Here is a 17625-nt window from a genome sequence, read left to right as displayed (position 1 = left end):
GACAAGCTGTTTCCTTAAAAGCTAAACCTAATTCTCCGATTACCACCGAAGATGTGACCTTCTTTGTTCGCTCAGATCTGTGTAAATCTACTATGGAGAGACGATGGAAACTGCGCCAGCTAATTGACTCTTTTAAGACCGCAGGGGCTCAGGTTTTCCTCCAAGAGCCTGCATGTTTAAAGGTTATGAAAGCCGGGCATACGTATTATCTCAATCAGGTCAAGGAGGCAGAAATTGTGCTAGATAAGCTTACAAAAGCATAAGTTATATAATACTATACCTCTGGGATTGTTAGGTGAAAAGGTCTGATTAATGTGACAAATTTCAGGATAAAAAGTGAGGATATGGGATACAAGACAAGCTAAACCTTGTAAAAATGGCATACGTAATGAGGGTGGTGGAAAGCGGCGGGTAGCTGCACCGATGAGAGGCTGCCCTATCAAAAGGCAGCAGATATAAAGGGGCGGTGTTTTTCTTTGGTACAGGGGGGGAGAGAAAGGAAGGGGGGGGAAACAAAAAGGACAAGACAAGTCAAGGCGAAGGCGAAGTTACAATGTACTTAACAAGAAAGAGAGCTTTATGGAGTAATAAGAAAAGGGAAGAGGCTTTTGATTTATTGTATATAAAATGACGTACTGCAGGTGTCTTGCCTGGAACGTATCAGGTCTGAACAACAAGACTAAAAGAAATCTAATCTATCAAGAACTAAAGATGTATGATGCACAGATAATAATGCTTACAGAAACCCATATATGTTATAAAGATAAAAAATTGTTGAGTCAATTGGGATACGAATTGGTGATTTGCACGACTTTAAATGCACCGATAAGAGGTGTGGCTATCTTAAAGAAAAAATACTGGCAAGGGGAAGTTGTTAAAACAGCAGCAGATAAGGGAGGGCGTTGGGCAATAATGCAAATGAGATTGGAGGGCACTTTATATGTTTTTTGTTCAGTGTATGGTCCTAACAAAGATGAGCCACGGTTATTTGATTGGTTGAATATGGAATTATTATCTTGGTCAGGAGAACTTATTCTAATGGGAGATTTTAACTGTGTTTTGAACTATCAACAGGATACAACTAAAAAATGTGTAGGGCTACGTATGCGCCAAACAAGAGCAGCTATATTGGAACTAGCTAAAATACACAATATAAAAGATATATGGCGTAGTTTATATCCAGGCTTACCTGGTTTTACGTATTACTCAGCTCCTCATAAACTCTGCTCTAGGATTGATTTAGCTTGGGCCTCGGACGAAGTAATGAGCAGAGGAGATATGAAGGTCATGCCAAAAATTTCTTCGGATCACAATCCTATAATATTTACATTTGATCTGGCCCCAGGTATAAAAAAAAGACGCTCTTTCTCTTTTCCAAGATACTTACTCTCAGATGAGGTCTTTGTTACCATGCTTAAAAAACAGATAAAAGAGTTCATTACATATAATAAAGATACTGCTAGTTTGCTCTCAGTCTGGGATGCTTGCAAGGCCTTTATCAGAGGAACAACTCAACAATATATATTTAAACAAAATGCATCAAGGAAAAGAGAAACAAAGTTAATGACAGATAATATTTTACATATCGAAAAACTATTGGCAGACAAGCTTAGAGATGGGGAACGGAATAGCAGAGATATATTACTTTTGGAAAGTAGACTTATAAATATACGTACAGGCATGAAAAGCTCTTTTAAGGAAAAAAACAGTTGTAAGATACTTAAATACAGATTATCACAGTATGAATCTGGAGATCGAATAGGAAAGCTCTTGGCATTCAAGGTAGCTGAGGACCGAGCATCTACATTAATTAAAGCTATAAAAGGTCCTAATGGTATTATTTATACACAGCCTGGAGATATAATGAAGCAATTTGCTTCATACTATGAAGAACTATATACTCCTGAGAGTAGGGCTCGGCCAGAGCAGATCCAATCTTATTTAAATGATAATCTTCCCTCGGGACACTTTTTAGACCAGGAGATTTTGGATAACTTGGAACTTGATTATACACTAGAAGAATTACGTTTAGCGGTGTTCTCGCTTCCTTCTAATAAAGCGGCAGGTGAGGACACGATTCCGATTGAATTATATAAGATATGTGCCGAAGAGCTACTTCCTTTACTCTGCTCAGTGATAAACTCTATAGGCACATCTGGCAAGGCCCCGGACTCTTGGAAAACGGCGAAAATTATGTTTTTTTTAAAAAAAAAATAAACCTCCAATGGAATGTGGGTCATATCAGCCTATTTCTTTAATAAATGCTGACGCTAAGTCCTATTCCAAACTAATATCAAGGCGATTGGCATCTATTATGCCGCAGCTAGTTAATGATCAACAACATGGCTTCATAGAGGGAAGGGATACTACCGCCCACATAAATATGGCGATTACGGCATTCGATGTTTCTGCAACTAATCTCACCCGACTCGGTATGATATTACTGGATGCAGAAAAAGCGTTCGACCGAGTGGGGTGGGATTATCTGTGGAAAGTGCTAATGCAGTATGGGTTTAAGGATCGCTTCCTTAGAGGCATACAGGCTATATACAGAGACCCTAACGCTAAAATTAGTTATGCCGGAGCACTTTCATCAACGTTCAATATATCAAGGGGGACCCGACAGGGGTGCCCACTTTCACCCCTGCTGTTTGCCCTCTCTATGGAGCCCTTTATAAATGCCCTGCAGAACCAAGAGAAGATATCTCCGGTTGAGCATGAAAATAAAATTCTTAAAATCACTGCATACGCTGATGATTTAGCTATATTCACCACTAATGCTATAGACGCTCTAGCAGGAATCACAGACGAAGCAGAAAAATTTGGAGATATTTCCGGTTACAAATTAAACTTTAATAAAACTCAAACCATCATGAACTACCAAGCTAATCAATCAGTTACTGGGCTATGCAACTCGGCCGTTTACTTAGGGGTGACTATATCTTCTAAAATAAATGAAATAATCAAATTGAACTACGAACCTTTACTTAAACAAGTTACCGTGATGCTTAAAAAATGGCACAAAATTCCGCTGAAAATTCTGGGAAGAATTAATTTGATAAAAATGAATATTTTGCCCAAATTTTTATATTTTTTTCGCTCTATTCCCCTTCGAGTTAATAATATCTTTTTTAAGAAGCTGGAAGGAATTTGTAGTAGCTTTAGTTGGAGCTATAAAAAACCTAGGAGGTCAATAGCGATACTAAAACTACCTTTAGAGAAGGGTGGATTGGATTTCCTGGACTTTAAGTCTTACTATTTTGCATCTTTTATAGGGTGTTTTAGAAGCTTATTAAATAAGAATAAAACTTTTTTTTTTCACCAATTCATGTTAGGGATAAATTCATCTCAATTTTTAACAAGAATACAAGATCCGAACTTCTTCAAAAGAGTAAAATTCAAGACAGCAAGGGATATTGTAGGGATGTTTAATTTAGTTATGAAGTTTTGTGACACTTCTTTTTTTCATTCAGAATTACCACTATGGGATAACCCAGGGCTACCAGGTATTTTTAATGATAGAATTGGGAGAGAGTGGGCTGAATACGGGATCAAGAGATTGGGAGACTTATATGGGCACGAGGGGTTTCTACAGTTTCCTACTTTACAATTAATTTATTCGCTACCAAGTGAGATGATACTTAAATATCTGCAAGTAAGGGACTATCTTGTGCGGAAAAGGAACTTAAAAAAAATTACTAGCTCGGATATTTGGGAAGTTCTGTATAGTTCTAAAGAGAAATCAATAATCAGCACAGGATATAAACAGCTAACCCAGCATAACTCGGATGATTGTCCTCGACTGTCTCAAAAATGGACGCTTGCATTGGGAACTAATGTGACACCCCAGAATATCTCAAATGCTTTCACAGTTCTTAACAAAACAATACACTCTTCGAGTTTAAAACTTCAACTGTATAGAACGGTCAGTCAACTTTATCATACCCCTCAGAAAATTGCCAAATGGTCACAAAATAATGAACGTACTAAATGCCCTAAATGCGATCTGAATGCAGCGGATCTTACTCATATGATCTATTCCTGTCCAGTTTTGAACCCGTTCTGGCGAGAAATAGAATCTACTTTATATGAAAAACAACTGATCAGCTCCCCACTTACTTCATCTATGGTGTTACTTTATATACATGAGAGGGGCCATGATAATAGAAGCTGGCTAGATATAGCGATTTCTTGTGCCAGACTGGTAGTAACTAGAGCCTGGATATCACCGAATCCACCACAGAGGTCGGAATGGCTCATGCTACTACATGAAATATACACCATGGAGAAGGCCCTTGCTAAGAATAGGAGTTGGAAAACTGTAGATAGAATGGAAAAGATCTGGGTTAACTTTGTTTAAATATTAATGGATTTTGAGATGAACTTGCTTGCTTTTCATTTTCTTATAAATGTCTTTTTGTTCGGCTAAGAAGTAACATTTAAAGATGGCTGTTTGAATTAATGTATGGACGTTTTTCCCGATGTCACTCTAAAAGCATGTTATATTATTTTTCTTTTTTTTTTCTTTTCTATAATGTCTTTTTGCTTGTGACTTGTCTGTCAAATAAAAAAAATTAAAAAGAAAAAAAAAAAAAAAGAATGATTGTGCTTCCTTTTTGAAGGTTGCGATGGATGTGATTCTTCTGATGTTTGGTGGGAGTGCATTCCAAATTCTTGGTGCTGCTCCTGAGAATGCTCGGTCATAAGTCTTTTTCTTGTGGAAGCGAGCAGGTTTCAGAAGTAAGTCTGTTTTGCTCCTATAGGGTCGGTTAACTCCGGAGAGAGTACGTTTCTGAGCCAGGTAACCTGGAGTATTGTGATGGATTGCATTGTGGGTGATGCATGCCAACTTGAAATGAATTCTTGCTTCGAAAGGCAGCCAGTTTAGCATTTTCAGGTGAGGGGAGATATGGTCAATTTTTTTGGATCCCGCAATCAGCCTTGTGGCTGCATTAAGACAGGCTTTCAAAGGGGCTGTTGTGATTTTGGGGAGCCCAGCCAGGGTAGTGCATCCGTATTTGATCCTTGAGATGACCAGTGCTTGAACTGCAGTTTTAAGGTCTGTTTTGTTCAGGAAAGGTTTAAGTTTTCGCAAGTAACTTAAATGGAATTGGGCGTTTTTTGCCATTTTATTGATATGTGCTGACATGTTCCGGTTTTTATCTAGAATAATTCCCAGTGATTTGGTAAAGTCGACAATCTTTGGAGTACAATTTAGAGCAGTGATAAGGTTGACCCATTCTGCTGTCTTTAATTTACTTTTCTGCGGTGAAATAAGTCGGAATTCGGTTTTCTGAGGGTTTAGTTTCAGGTGATTCTTGGTTAACCATTGGAGGGTTCTTGTTAGTGCATGGTTCATTGTCTTTATCTCTTATGTTGATACAACCTTGATGTACAACTGAGTATCATCTGCATACATGTGGAAAGCAATATTTGCTTTTTGTAATATTTCCGTGAGTGGTTCAACGTATAGATTAAATAGTGCTGGCGAAAGCGTTGATCCCTGTGGAACTCCGATTGCATTATTGGTCGGGCCAGAAAGGGTTTGGTTAACAATGAATTTTTGGGATCTGTTCTAAAGAAAGGAGCTGAACCAGTTGAGGACTGTACCCTCTAGTCCCATTCTGTTTTCCAATCTTTCTAGGATTTTGGCGTGGTTCACCGTGTAGAACGCCGACGACAGGTCCAGTAAGATTAAGAGGCAGGTTTCATTGTGGTCAAGAGCCAGCAATGCATCATCTACTATGTGTAAAATTGCAGTTTCTGTGCTGTGGTTAGGACGGAATCCCGATTGACAAACATTTAGCAGGTTGAATTTGGAAATATGTTGATTCAATTGTTGGACACATTTTTCCAATACTTTAGCTAACATGGGAATGTTAGTTACAGGTCTGAAATTGTTTGGAACAGAGGGGTTCTCTTTTGGTTTTTTTAACAGAGGAGTGACTTGTCCTCGTTTAAGGCAGGCCGGGATTTGACCTTGTGATAGTGAGGCATTTATGATCCTAGTCCAAACTGGGATTAACAGGTGGTTAAAGGTGGACCAGCATTTTGCTGGTAGGGGATCATTATAATGGTTGTTAGGTTTAGTGGTCAACATGATCTTTGCAATGTCTAATTCACTGACCGCTTTAAAACCTGACCATCTTGCATATTTTTTAGGTTTCGTTAATTCTTGTTAAACCAGTTCTTCGTCATCCATATCCTTCTTACTTTCCATGTCTTCGGCTGCTTTTTTTAGTTCCCTCTCCAAAGCGTTAGCTTTATCTGTAAAGAAGAAATCTTCACTATTTAGACTTTTTATGGTGATGGATGGTGCTACTTTGGCTGATTTGTTAGATTGTTCTTTGAGTAGATCAAAAAATTTCCTGGGTCTGTTTACAGCATTATCCAGTTCTTTCCTGAAAAATTATTTTTTTGATTTAATAATGCTTTTATTGTAAGCTTTCCTGGATTGTCTCAGAAGGGATAAGTGGGGCGAGGACGGGTGTTGTCTCCATTTGCGTTCTGATAGTCTCATTGATCTTCTTTCTTTATTAACGGCATCATTGAACCAGGGGTTTTTGACCTTGTCAGTGATCCTTTTCAATTTTAATGGGGCTATGTCCTCGAGAATATTTGACATCGATTTGGTATAGTGCAGAGTGAGATCATTGACGTCAACCATGCATTTGGGAGCTTGCAAATCTAAAATACAGCGTGCGGTTATATTTTCCATATTAATTCCTCGAGTGTCCCTGATCCGTTTTTTTGGTTTAACCGCTTGTGCAGATGATTTGATTTTTTTGAATGGAATTTCGAATGTAATTATATGGTGGTCTGACCAATCACATGGTGTGATTACAATGTTCTCTATTGCTTTCTCTTTAGCTATAATCCAGTCTAAAGTGGATTCTTTAGAGTGGGTGGGAAGAAGACATCCTTGGACTAACGATTGCTCTACCAGGAAGGTTTTAAGGATTGTGATTTGACTATCTATCTTAAAGTCTCCTAAGAAGATATCGTTAGACTGCGGGTTAGAGTTGGTGGTAATGATTTCTATTAGCTGGTCTATGAATTTGGTCTTTGTACCTGGGGGGTTGTAGAATGCATGGAGTTTATAGTTTTGGTTATCAGCTGTTCTAAGGGACATGCCGATATATTCACAAGACTCTAAAGGGTCAGCATGAATTTTTGTGATGGAGATGTCTGATCTGTGAATACAAGCGATACCTCCACCCCTACTATCCTTTCTGTCCTGTCTCATGATTTGGTAGTTCGGTGGGACTAACAGGTCTAAACAGTGCGAGGATGAGTCTGATAACCAAGCTTCAGTTAAGATGGTAATGTCTGCTTAATGGCTTAGAATGATGTCGGCTATGTCAGCTGCATGTTCATTTGCTGAGCGACAGTTTAGTAGTATACACCGCATGTGTTTCTGATCATTGATCCTAGCCGAGACAGACTCTTCCGGCACTAAGGGCACATTTTTAAGGTTGTTGGCATTAAGCCCTCTTACTTTGGACTGATAGGTTCTGTCCCCATTCGTTGTGATTGTTTTGATTGTTTGGATATGATTTTCTCCTGTCCTATTATGAACAGTGGGAGAAGGTTCATAGGACGATAAAATGGATAAAAGTTCACTATTTGACAGATAGTTGAGTTGAGAGCGTGGACGGTGAATTCTGTTTGATACCGCCATGGGGGTGGATCTGTGTTTAACTTGTATTTCCCTCGAGGTAACCTGGAGGACCTCCATTCTGGCAAGCCATTTTTCTGATAGGCACAGCAGGTTTCTCATATCTTTAATAGCGGATAGCATAGCTTTGTAAGTCTTACAAGTTTGCGAGCTGAGGTTTAAAACATTCCCCTTTATGTGGTGGGTTTTGGTTATTCCGACGTCCGATCTGTGAGGTATACTCGTAGGTTGTTGTGTGGGTGTTCTTATCGGATGGCAAGTTTTGATTGTCTCTGCAGTAGCTGTCTGTGTATTTTTAAGCCTGGAAACGGGTCCGCCACTCCCTGTGATGTCACCCTGCGTGTCACTTCCTCTACCATGATCTACTAACGAACTATCCACCCGTCTGACCGTTTCCATTTGAGGGTCAAAATTAGTGTTCGGGTTAGGATGAGAGCAAGACTCAAGGGGAAACGATTGTTGGGGCTCCTCGTTAGGTAACGTGTCTTTTAATGCTAAGGTAGTAACCGACTTTTGAGTTTCTAGAGTCATGGTGGATCCACTTTCACTATCATTTGAGAAATCGTCTTCCTGGGAAGATATTTGGGGCTCGACCCTAGTGTTTATGATAGGTAGTCTACCTTCGCTACCAATAGTACTAGACTGCGAATTATTGATTACCTGGTGTAAAGGTTGGGGTTCTTCATTGGTGTTAGTACTACCAGATGAAATAACTTGGATAGACTGTTGTAAGACACTTTCCCTGCCAATTTCCATCGTATCAGATAGGTTTCCAAGGAGGGACCATTGCTTGAGGGTTCGTATGTGGATTAGGTTTTCTGGAAGAGGAACTGCTGATAACCTGATTTTTTAATATAGAGAATAATTTCTCAAAGCGTTCCAGATCACTGTTGGCAGCTTGAATGAGCAATGTGCCATTTTTATAGCATGTAATATTTAATGTTGCTCGCAATTTTCTAGATGGCGTGATCAGTAACTTAGTTCCATAGGGAATATTCTTTGATTCCTGAATTTTTAGTGAGTTGCTTATTGTGTTTTTCCATCTGGCCATTCTATTTGTAAAGAAAATAAAGTCATTAATGAACACGCCCTTTTTAGAGTTGGCAGAGGGGTCCAGAATTAAAGTTTCGGCGTTAGTTCTGAGAATGTTTTTTTTAAAGGATTTTGAAGAATTTTTAGACATACTGGTATGGTAAATTATTGAGTACGAGTTCGAACCTTCTGGTTTTAGATGGTGACCTGCCATGTTGTAGACTAGAGAGCTTGTGTCTTAATTTACTAAATACTCTTCTGGAGTTAGAAAATATACTTTCCCTAGATTCATCAGTGGTAATTCGAGCCAGTAAGGGAGAAGAAATCAAGATTTAGCTATAAACAGAGCACTGCCCCAACCAAAATGGCTGCCAAGGTAGAATCCGGCTGGAGTTGAGTGAAGTCCTATGTCTATGTTAGTGGATTAGCTTTCGAGTTGGTCCTTTGTTAATTTCCACTTTGCTCACAATCATAGTCCTTTGTTAATTTCTACTGAGTTCCTCTAGAAGTAGTTCTCTGTCAATTTCTACCTACATAATTAGGATAAAGCGCCTAATATGAAGAAATGGTGTTAAGGCTCCTTTGAGCCCCTTAGTTCACAGCCTGTTCCAGGTCAATGTCTGTGTAATAGAAAGATAAAGCAAAAACCAAAAGTGCCTCACAACTCCCAGGAAAGCATTACAGCTCGGCTCGCCGTTTGTCCTGTGTGCAATCAGACTCCTCTTTTCATTATTTTCTTTCTTGCTGCCTCCTACTCGCTCAATCCGGTCCCACTGTTAGAGCGTTGCCCTGCTTATAGTGTCGAGGGACGCTTTGAAAGGAGGGGCGGGACTTGCTCCTGCTTCCTTCGAGCAAGCCGCGTAGAAACTGCTTGCTGGGCGATAGACGGATTCCTCACACACCTGTCTTCCCAGTGGCGGCTGCGGCCGCTCCCTCCCAGGCACTTCACCTTCGCCGAACAATCTCTCCCTGTGTTCAGAGATGCTGGGGGCTCCTCCTCGCACCGCTGTTCCTCCGCAGACATTAGAGTGGCCGGGGCTCTTGGGCTTTCCCTCCGTCTCTAACAGCCCTGCTTTTCCTCTGGTGCTGCGTGATCCAGTTGCGGGGGTCGAACAGCTTGCAGGACGATTATCACCTCCGGCTCACACCGCCAATGCCCCTGCCTCGCGCCGCCATTCTCCACTTCCAACTCCTGGCGCCAAAACAGGGCACAAACAGATTATAGGGCGGCCGTGGGCAATGGATACTGCCCCTCGCTGGCACCCGTACCCCTCACCGATCTCTGTAGGGAGGAACTGTAAAATGTATGTAAAAATCCTTGCCACCAAATTAGCTAGAGTTTTATCATCCCTTGTTCATATAGATCAATCTGGTCTAATGTCAAAATGTTTCTCTGTCAATAACACAAGACTCCTTTTTCATGTCATTGATAAGCCCTCTACCCTTACCTCTCCTGCTGGTTTACTAGCCTTAGATATGGAGTAAGCGTTTGATGATGTTCACTGGCAATTTCTTCTTCTTCGAACGCTCTCTTTTAAAAAAAATTTGTAATAGTTTTATGAAAATGATATCGACTTTATATGGCTCCCCTTCAGCCCGATCATTTATTAATGGTCAATTTTCAAATCCCTTTCCTCTTTATAGAGGAACCAAACAAGAATGCCCCTTGTCACCTCTTCTTTTTTTACTGGCAATAGAACCTTTTCTCTCACACATTCAGAATTACGTTGATATTGAATGAATTATGCTAGTTGATGTTAACATTAAAACATCTGCCTATGCAAATGAGGTCTTTATATATCTTAGCAACCCAACTACTTCTCTACCGGCGGTTTAAGATGTCATACTTAATTATTCCACTGTTTCTGGTTACACTCAAAATTTCTTCCCCTACATACATTGTACACCGTCAGTACTTGACAATACTGAAAATATTTGGCAAAAAGAGAAAATTAAATATTTAGGTATACTTCTTTCACTTTCTTTAAAACACTCTGGTACTCTCAATTGTGAAACAGAGAGAACGGGTGAGTGAGGGTAGTTTGCGCTGAGAGAAAAAACAGTAGTCAATACAATATCTGATAAGCTCCAAGGATTAGACTCCGGTCACCCAACCAGAATCAAACAATGTGACTTAGAAAAAGACACAATTGTAAAGTTATAAACATAGACAGAAAATCCTGAGCTAAGAATGTTCATCAATATCCAAAAGAAAGGACAAATGTTGAGTTCCAAATTTCAAATGTTCTCATTATTCTTCATTTATTGACAATCTTCATCAACAGATAGGAATGCAACCTCTGCCAACACGTGTTTCGTCTCGGTCGTAGAAACCAAAGACTTCGTCAGGGCATATATATCTAAGGAGGTATGCGTGGAAAAATGAAGAGCAAATCCCTTATATGTATTCCGCATCAGTTAGAGTTCATTTAAAGTGATCCATATATATCGGTATTTCAATCCAAAAAGCGTGAGTCCTTATTATTGGAAAAACGTGTCCAAGTAAGTCTGCTGAGAAAATAACCAGTGTACTCTTGTCCTCCGAGTGCAGAGTCTGGACGTATTCCATGAGACAGCGGCGTTCAAAAATGAATGGTATTTATTCAACCATTTTTTAATGGTGAAGTTTGGCAGCACCAGAATAAAATCTACTCAGCCAGCCAAACCTCACTTTTTTATATTTGTTGGTTGTTGGGTGTAGGTACTTGTTATTATTTTCTAAGCACTTTTTTCTGTCCTACTAGGTAGTGTATTTGTACACTCCTTGTCTGTCTCTTTCTCTATTCTTTCTTGTGCATATTCTTTCTGCACTTGTTTCATCCTCCTAGCAAGGAAAGTAACCGATGATGAGAAGTGGGTATACCGGTGATTAACAAACCGGGAACCCCCTCGGGTGTTACGTCCGTGAGGTACTTTCCTTGCCTTCTCACATATTTTCTTTATGTGGGTGAATCTGTGCACATCTATTTTCATATCTTAAGGCATGTCCGGACCTGTAACACAACACTGGTTAAATTTTATTTTTTCTTGTTGAGCCAATATGAGGTGTGGCCCCAATAGTTACAGAGTTTGAGATTCAAATCATGCAGGCTGAATAGGGCTTTTTGTTTCATGTCTACAATAAAACATAATAAAATATTTTGAACACAAAGGAAGGCCCATCAGCCTGGTGATGGGCAATCAGAATATACAGGGCACAAATCAACTCCCTTTGTGTGATTGTCTAGAGTGAATGGGCACACAGGTCTCTGCCAGTCCAAAGCAGAAGTTGATTCCACAGGCAAACAGAGGCATAGGATGGTTAAACAAGGAAATGCCCACTTTCAAAAAGTGACATTTTCAAACCCACAATTTGAAAGTCATATTCACTAAAAAATGTGTTTGGCAGAACCAGTTCTGAGCTCTGAGAGCCTAAACTCCAAATCTCTAGCTTTCCCCAATTGAAAGTTACACCTGTAAAATGAAATTTAATGATAACCACCAATGGGAGAGGTCGTTATTACAATAGAAAAAACAAAATTTGCAGTATTCCACTATCAGGACATAAAAAACACACCAGTACATTCCCTACCTTGCACCTACACTGCACCCTGCCCATTGGGATACCATGGGCCTGCCTTAGGGGTGCCTTGCATCTCGTAACATTATTTTGTTTACTTCTCCCTTCAAGTAACGAGACAACATCAGACTCCTCCACAGCCTGGAAGGGAAACTCGCAAATGGGGGTCGATAGATCTTCCTGCCTTTCTGGACACTTTGGCCTCTACTTTACCACCACTCAACAACCTGGGAGACGTAGATGCAATCTATGAAGCGCTCTTCCTGTGGATCCAAAGCGCTGCCAATACTCATGCCCCTAGTGTAAAATTCTCACGCTCACGCGACAAAGAGGCTCATAAATGGTTCTCTGCGGACCTCAAACAACTTAAACTAGAGGTCAGGCAAAAAGAGAGAATTTGGCGCAGAAATTATCTTCCACAAGATAAAGAGGTCTATTGCCTTAGTCGTCGTCTCTACCAAAAAACCATTCTTAAGAGGAAGACTGATTATTTTTCGGGCATAATTCTGCACTCTCACAATCAAACTAAAGACATCTTTAGAATAGTGAACGACCTCTGTAACGACGAGCGTACGTCACTACCTATCGCACACTCTCAAGCTTTATGTGATGACTTGAACAACTACTTCATTAATAAAATCATCACAATCAAACAAAGTATACCACTACACCCTGCCAGCAACACCATTGAGGATGGTTACAAGAATCCAGAGACTCTAGACCACATTCCTCCGATTGACCCCAAACAACTGTCGGAACTCCTTCAACGGATCAAATCTGGGTCACCCAATGACATTTGCCCCCCTTCCATCTTTAGAGAATTAGGCTTATTTCTTCCACATGCACTCCTGCCCATTCTCAATGAATCCCTCAGACAAGGCAGAGTCCCCACAGATTTTAAAAAAGCCCTCCTTATACCGTTAGTAAAAAAACAAGGGAAGGATCCCTCGGATCTTACAAACTATCGACCTATCTCCCTGTTGCCCTACCTCTCAAAGGTATTGGAGGCCCATGTCTCTAAGAGTGTCTCTAATTTCATCGAGACCACCAACTATTTGGAGCCTAATCAAGCGGGGTTCTGCCCAGGTCACTCAACAGAGGCGGTGATCCTGGCGCTCCAAGACAACCTTAGAGCCAACGCGGACGCCGACACACACCAAGCCTTGGTGCTGCTTGACCTCTCGGCTGCGTTCGACACGGTTGACTATGACATCTTGCTCAACCGTGTCGAACAGGCTGGCCTGAGAGGATCAGCGTTGAGCTGGATCACTTCCTTTATCGAGGGCCGGACTCAGGCAATTCAACTTGGCAGCTTTACAGGCACTAGGCACACATCTACCTGTGGAGTCCCGCAGGGGTCGTCATTATCCCCCTTATTATTTAATCTTTACCTCCGTCCTCTTCTTCATTCCCTTAAGAAATTTAAAGTCACGGTGTTCAATTATGCGGATGATTTACAGCTATTATTCCAACTGAACATCCCTGATGCCGTGTCCGAATTTCAGAACACCATGAGACACATCCAATGCTGGATGAACGAAAACCATCTAAAACTTAACCCGGGCAAAACAGAACTACTTTTGCCCGGGAACAGTTTATCCAGCTGGAGTGTCAACTATTGGCCAGCAGACCTGGGCACTCCTCCTGTAAGGTCTACTGCTGTAAAGAGCCTAGGGATCACGCTCCATACGGACCTGTCCTTAAAAACCCAGGTGGGTGCCGTGGTTTCCGCAAGCTTTTTCCAAATGAGGAAAATAAAAAAAATTGCTCATTTACTCACCCAGTCTTCCTTAATCCAGGTCACTATTGCCCTGGTCATGTCCCGCTTGGACTATTCCAATAGCGTCTACCTGGGACTTCCAGTGGTCCTATCAAAGAGACTTCAACTAGTCCAGAACCAGGCGGCTAGACTCATCCTACAACAGCCAAAATGGTCTTCTATCAAACCAGGACTAGAAAAGCTACACTGGCTTCCGATTTCCCAACGCATTGCCTTTAAAGCTGGCTGTATCACCTTCAAGGCCACACAAGATAAAGGCCCTGCCTTTATTCGCAGCCTGGTTTCTAAATATATTCCCACTAGAAGCCTGCGCTCTGCTCAAAAATCCTTATTGGAGGTGCCTCGCTTTAAAAGGAAGCGACAGGGCGGCTGCTGCTTTCGCCATCTAGCAGCCTCATTTTGGAACTCCATCCCCTTACCGATTAGGCAGAGTAAGGATTTGCTCACCTTCCGCAAGGGACTAAAAACCTGGTTGTTCTCTCAAGCCTGTTTGTTCTAGAAAGTTGTTCCTTCAGTGGTCATATATATCTATAGGCAATATACATCAGATAATTTTGAGAAAGGTGACAGACTTATATAAACATGTTTATTTTGTCATAGTTTTTATTTTCATTTGCTTAAGTTTTTTTCATTTCAATTTCTCATATACAAATACATAATTCATCATAAATACATTTTACAGACTCGAAAACATTTTTTGGTTTTTAAAACACACATTATTGATAACACACCAGAAATACACGAAAGAATTATTTATACACAAAAGGAGTTGATTGATTTTTAAGAAGGCCACCTGATATTTAAATACACAACTCAATTTGCAAACATACACACATGCATACCACAATTACACTACCAAAAGGGGAAAAAAGGGGGAGAGAAACTACGTATGGACTGACAAGTTCACAGGTTGTCAGGTTATGGGGTCTCAGAAGAACTTAAGACCCCCGCACATGGTTGGTCGACGCGCGTTTCGGTGGATAACCACCTTCCTCAGGACCTTTTTTTCTCTTGTGGGTTGCAGATATCAGGGGACAAGAAGGGATAGGCCAATATGAATTCCTTGCGTGCTCAGTTGCTAGATTTTTGGATTGAATACTTGTTAAAAACACCACTTTTCATTGTGAGACAGGGTTCGATTACTTCAACCTGTTCAGAGACGATTATTTATTCTCCAGGGAGTCAATTAAAAACTTTAAATGGCTGATGATGCCCTCAGTAGTACAAAATGAGTCGGTAAGATGAGGTCTCAGTAGTTGCGGTGTCTCGTTATTTGAATAGATGAAGGAATCATTCCTTTATATGGCTAGTGGTCTGCCGCCAGTTCCTGGACCAGGAATAGTGATAATACTTTTTTTCAGCTAGATGAATCTGACCCCGTTCTTTGCACTGCATCCATCTGTACATGTGGGGTCTCGGAGTTTACTCAGATCTTCCTCGGTCGTCGGCGGTTCTCTCAAGCCTACCATTAGCCTCTGTATGCTTAGTGTTATGTTGTTCGGACTCTTCATACTTCCTATAGCGCCATGAAGCCCACGGGCGTACGAGCGCTTTATAAATTGATTTTAACATAACATAACATAACGTAAAAGGGAAGGGATGGGCCTGGCAAGTGGTTTCACATTCCAGTTCAACATGCCATTTAAAAACTGCACTCACAGGCACTGCAATTGCTACTCATGTGTAAATTACTCTGTCTCCTGAATCTCCCACATGCTGTATAAGCCCACCACGAGACATGCTCTTGTGATGCATCTTCAATTCATTGTGTTACCGCCCCACATATGCATAGAATGCATGCTGCAAGCTGCCCTACTTGAAATGAAGTGCCTCTGCCCATCTGTCCCTTCATGTGAACTAATGTATTTACACCCCTTGTTCTGTACCGCATTTCTCTTTTCAAAAAGAAGATCCCACCTCCTACCCAGGCCTATATTATAAATAAGGTGCTATTACCATGTTTGCACCACAATGCACATTTACACAAGTGCGCCAAGCGCAAATTGACACAATTAGCCAAATCACATTGAATGCACTGCCTTCAGCTAAGACGCAAACTTGTGCTCCCCATAAGTAGTGCATTCAGTTAAATATGGAGCGGCTGCTTCTGAACCGATCCTTGTTTCTCAGTGCAAGTGTCCAGAAAGGCTAGGGATCCCTCTGTAGGAAGGAGCAGTGAGTGATCTGAACCCGCCTACAGAGGGATGCCTGGAAGACTATGGGACGGATGACAGTTTCGGGCAAACTTTTTTTTATTTGTGGGGTAGATAAGGGTAATCTCTTAAGCACATCTAATAATAATGCAACTGGTAGTACATGCTGGAGAGCATGCAGAGAGTGCTGTCAAACCAAAAGCACTGGTATTAAAGTGCTTCTCTGCTAATCAGTCACATTCCATGCATGGTTTGTTCAGTTCCTGTCTTTTTAGCCAACAGCATCTTTAAGGACTTTTCAATCCAGTCCCTGTTTACAATTTCAAATGCAAGACTGAAGGCACAAAATTCAACTTTCTTTTGGTAAAAAGCCAGAACATCATGGGTTCTGGCTTTTGAACATCATGGGTTCTAGCATGGTGCGCCACATTTACAATGCGGCGCACCATGTGGCAAAAATGGCACAGATGCGTCACGCATCTGTGCCATAAGAGCAGCGCATTGCTGGAGCTGCGTCGCGCATGCGACGCTGCTCCAGCAATGCTCTGGGGGGCCCTATCTCCCCAATGCTCCATCAAGCCTTGCGCCTGCTTCAAGCAGGCGCAGGGTTTTGACGCAGCATTGGCCTAAAAGTGACTGAGTGAATTCTTGTAGATTTCACTCAGCCACTTTTAGGAGGCGTTCCTGCGCAAGAATGCCCTCCCCTGCGCCGGAACGCCTCCTGATGTGGCAGGGCTTTACAATGTGATGCATCTCTCAGATGCGTCACGTTGGTAATACCCAGCACCATGGCGCATCTTTTGTGCTCCGCTGCTTCACAAAAGGTCTCGGTAGAGGGTGGGAGTGGTGAACCAGAGGGTGACAGTGATGAACCAGTGGGTGGCAGGGGTGAACCAGAGGGTGACAGTGCTGAATCAGAGGGTGGCAGTGCTGAACCAGAGGGTGGCAGGGGTGAACCAGAGGGTGGCAGTGATGAACCAGATGGTGGCAGGGGTGAACCAGAGGGTGGCAGTGGTGAACCAGAGGGTGGCATGGGTGAACCAGAGGGTGGCAGTTGTGAACCAGAGAGTTGCAGTGGTGAACCAGAGGATGGCAGTGCTGAACCACAGGGTGACAGTGGTTAACCAGAGGGTGGCAGTGGTGAACCAGAGGGTGACAGTGCTGTACCAGAGGGTGGCAGGAGTGAACCAAAGGGTGCTGTGATGAACCAGAGGGTGGCAGTGGTGAACCAGAGGGTGGCAGGGGTGAACCAGAGGGTGGCAGTGCTGAACCAGAGGGTGGCAGTGCTGAACCAGAGGGTGACAGTGGTTCACCAGAGGGTGGCAGTGGTGAACCAGAGGTGCTGTGATGAACCAGAGGGTGGCAGTCGTGAACCAGAGGGTGGCAGTGGTGAACAACAGGGTGACAGTGCTGTACCAGAGGG

Source organism: Lissotriton vulgaris, chromosome 7, assembly GCF_964263255.1.
Source record: "Lissotriton vulgaris chromosome 7, aLisVul1.2, whole genome shotgun sequence".
Classification (NCBI taxonomy): Eukaryota; Metazoa; Chordata; class Amphibia; order Caudata; family Salamandridae; genus Lissotriton; species Lissotriton vulgaris.
This window is presented reverse-complemented; position numbering follows the sequence as displayed.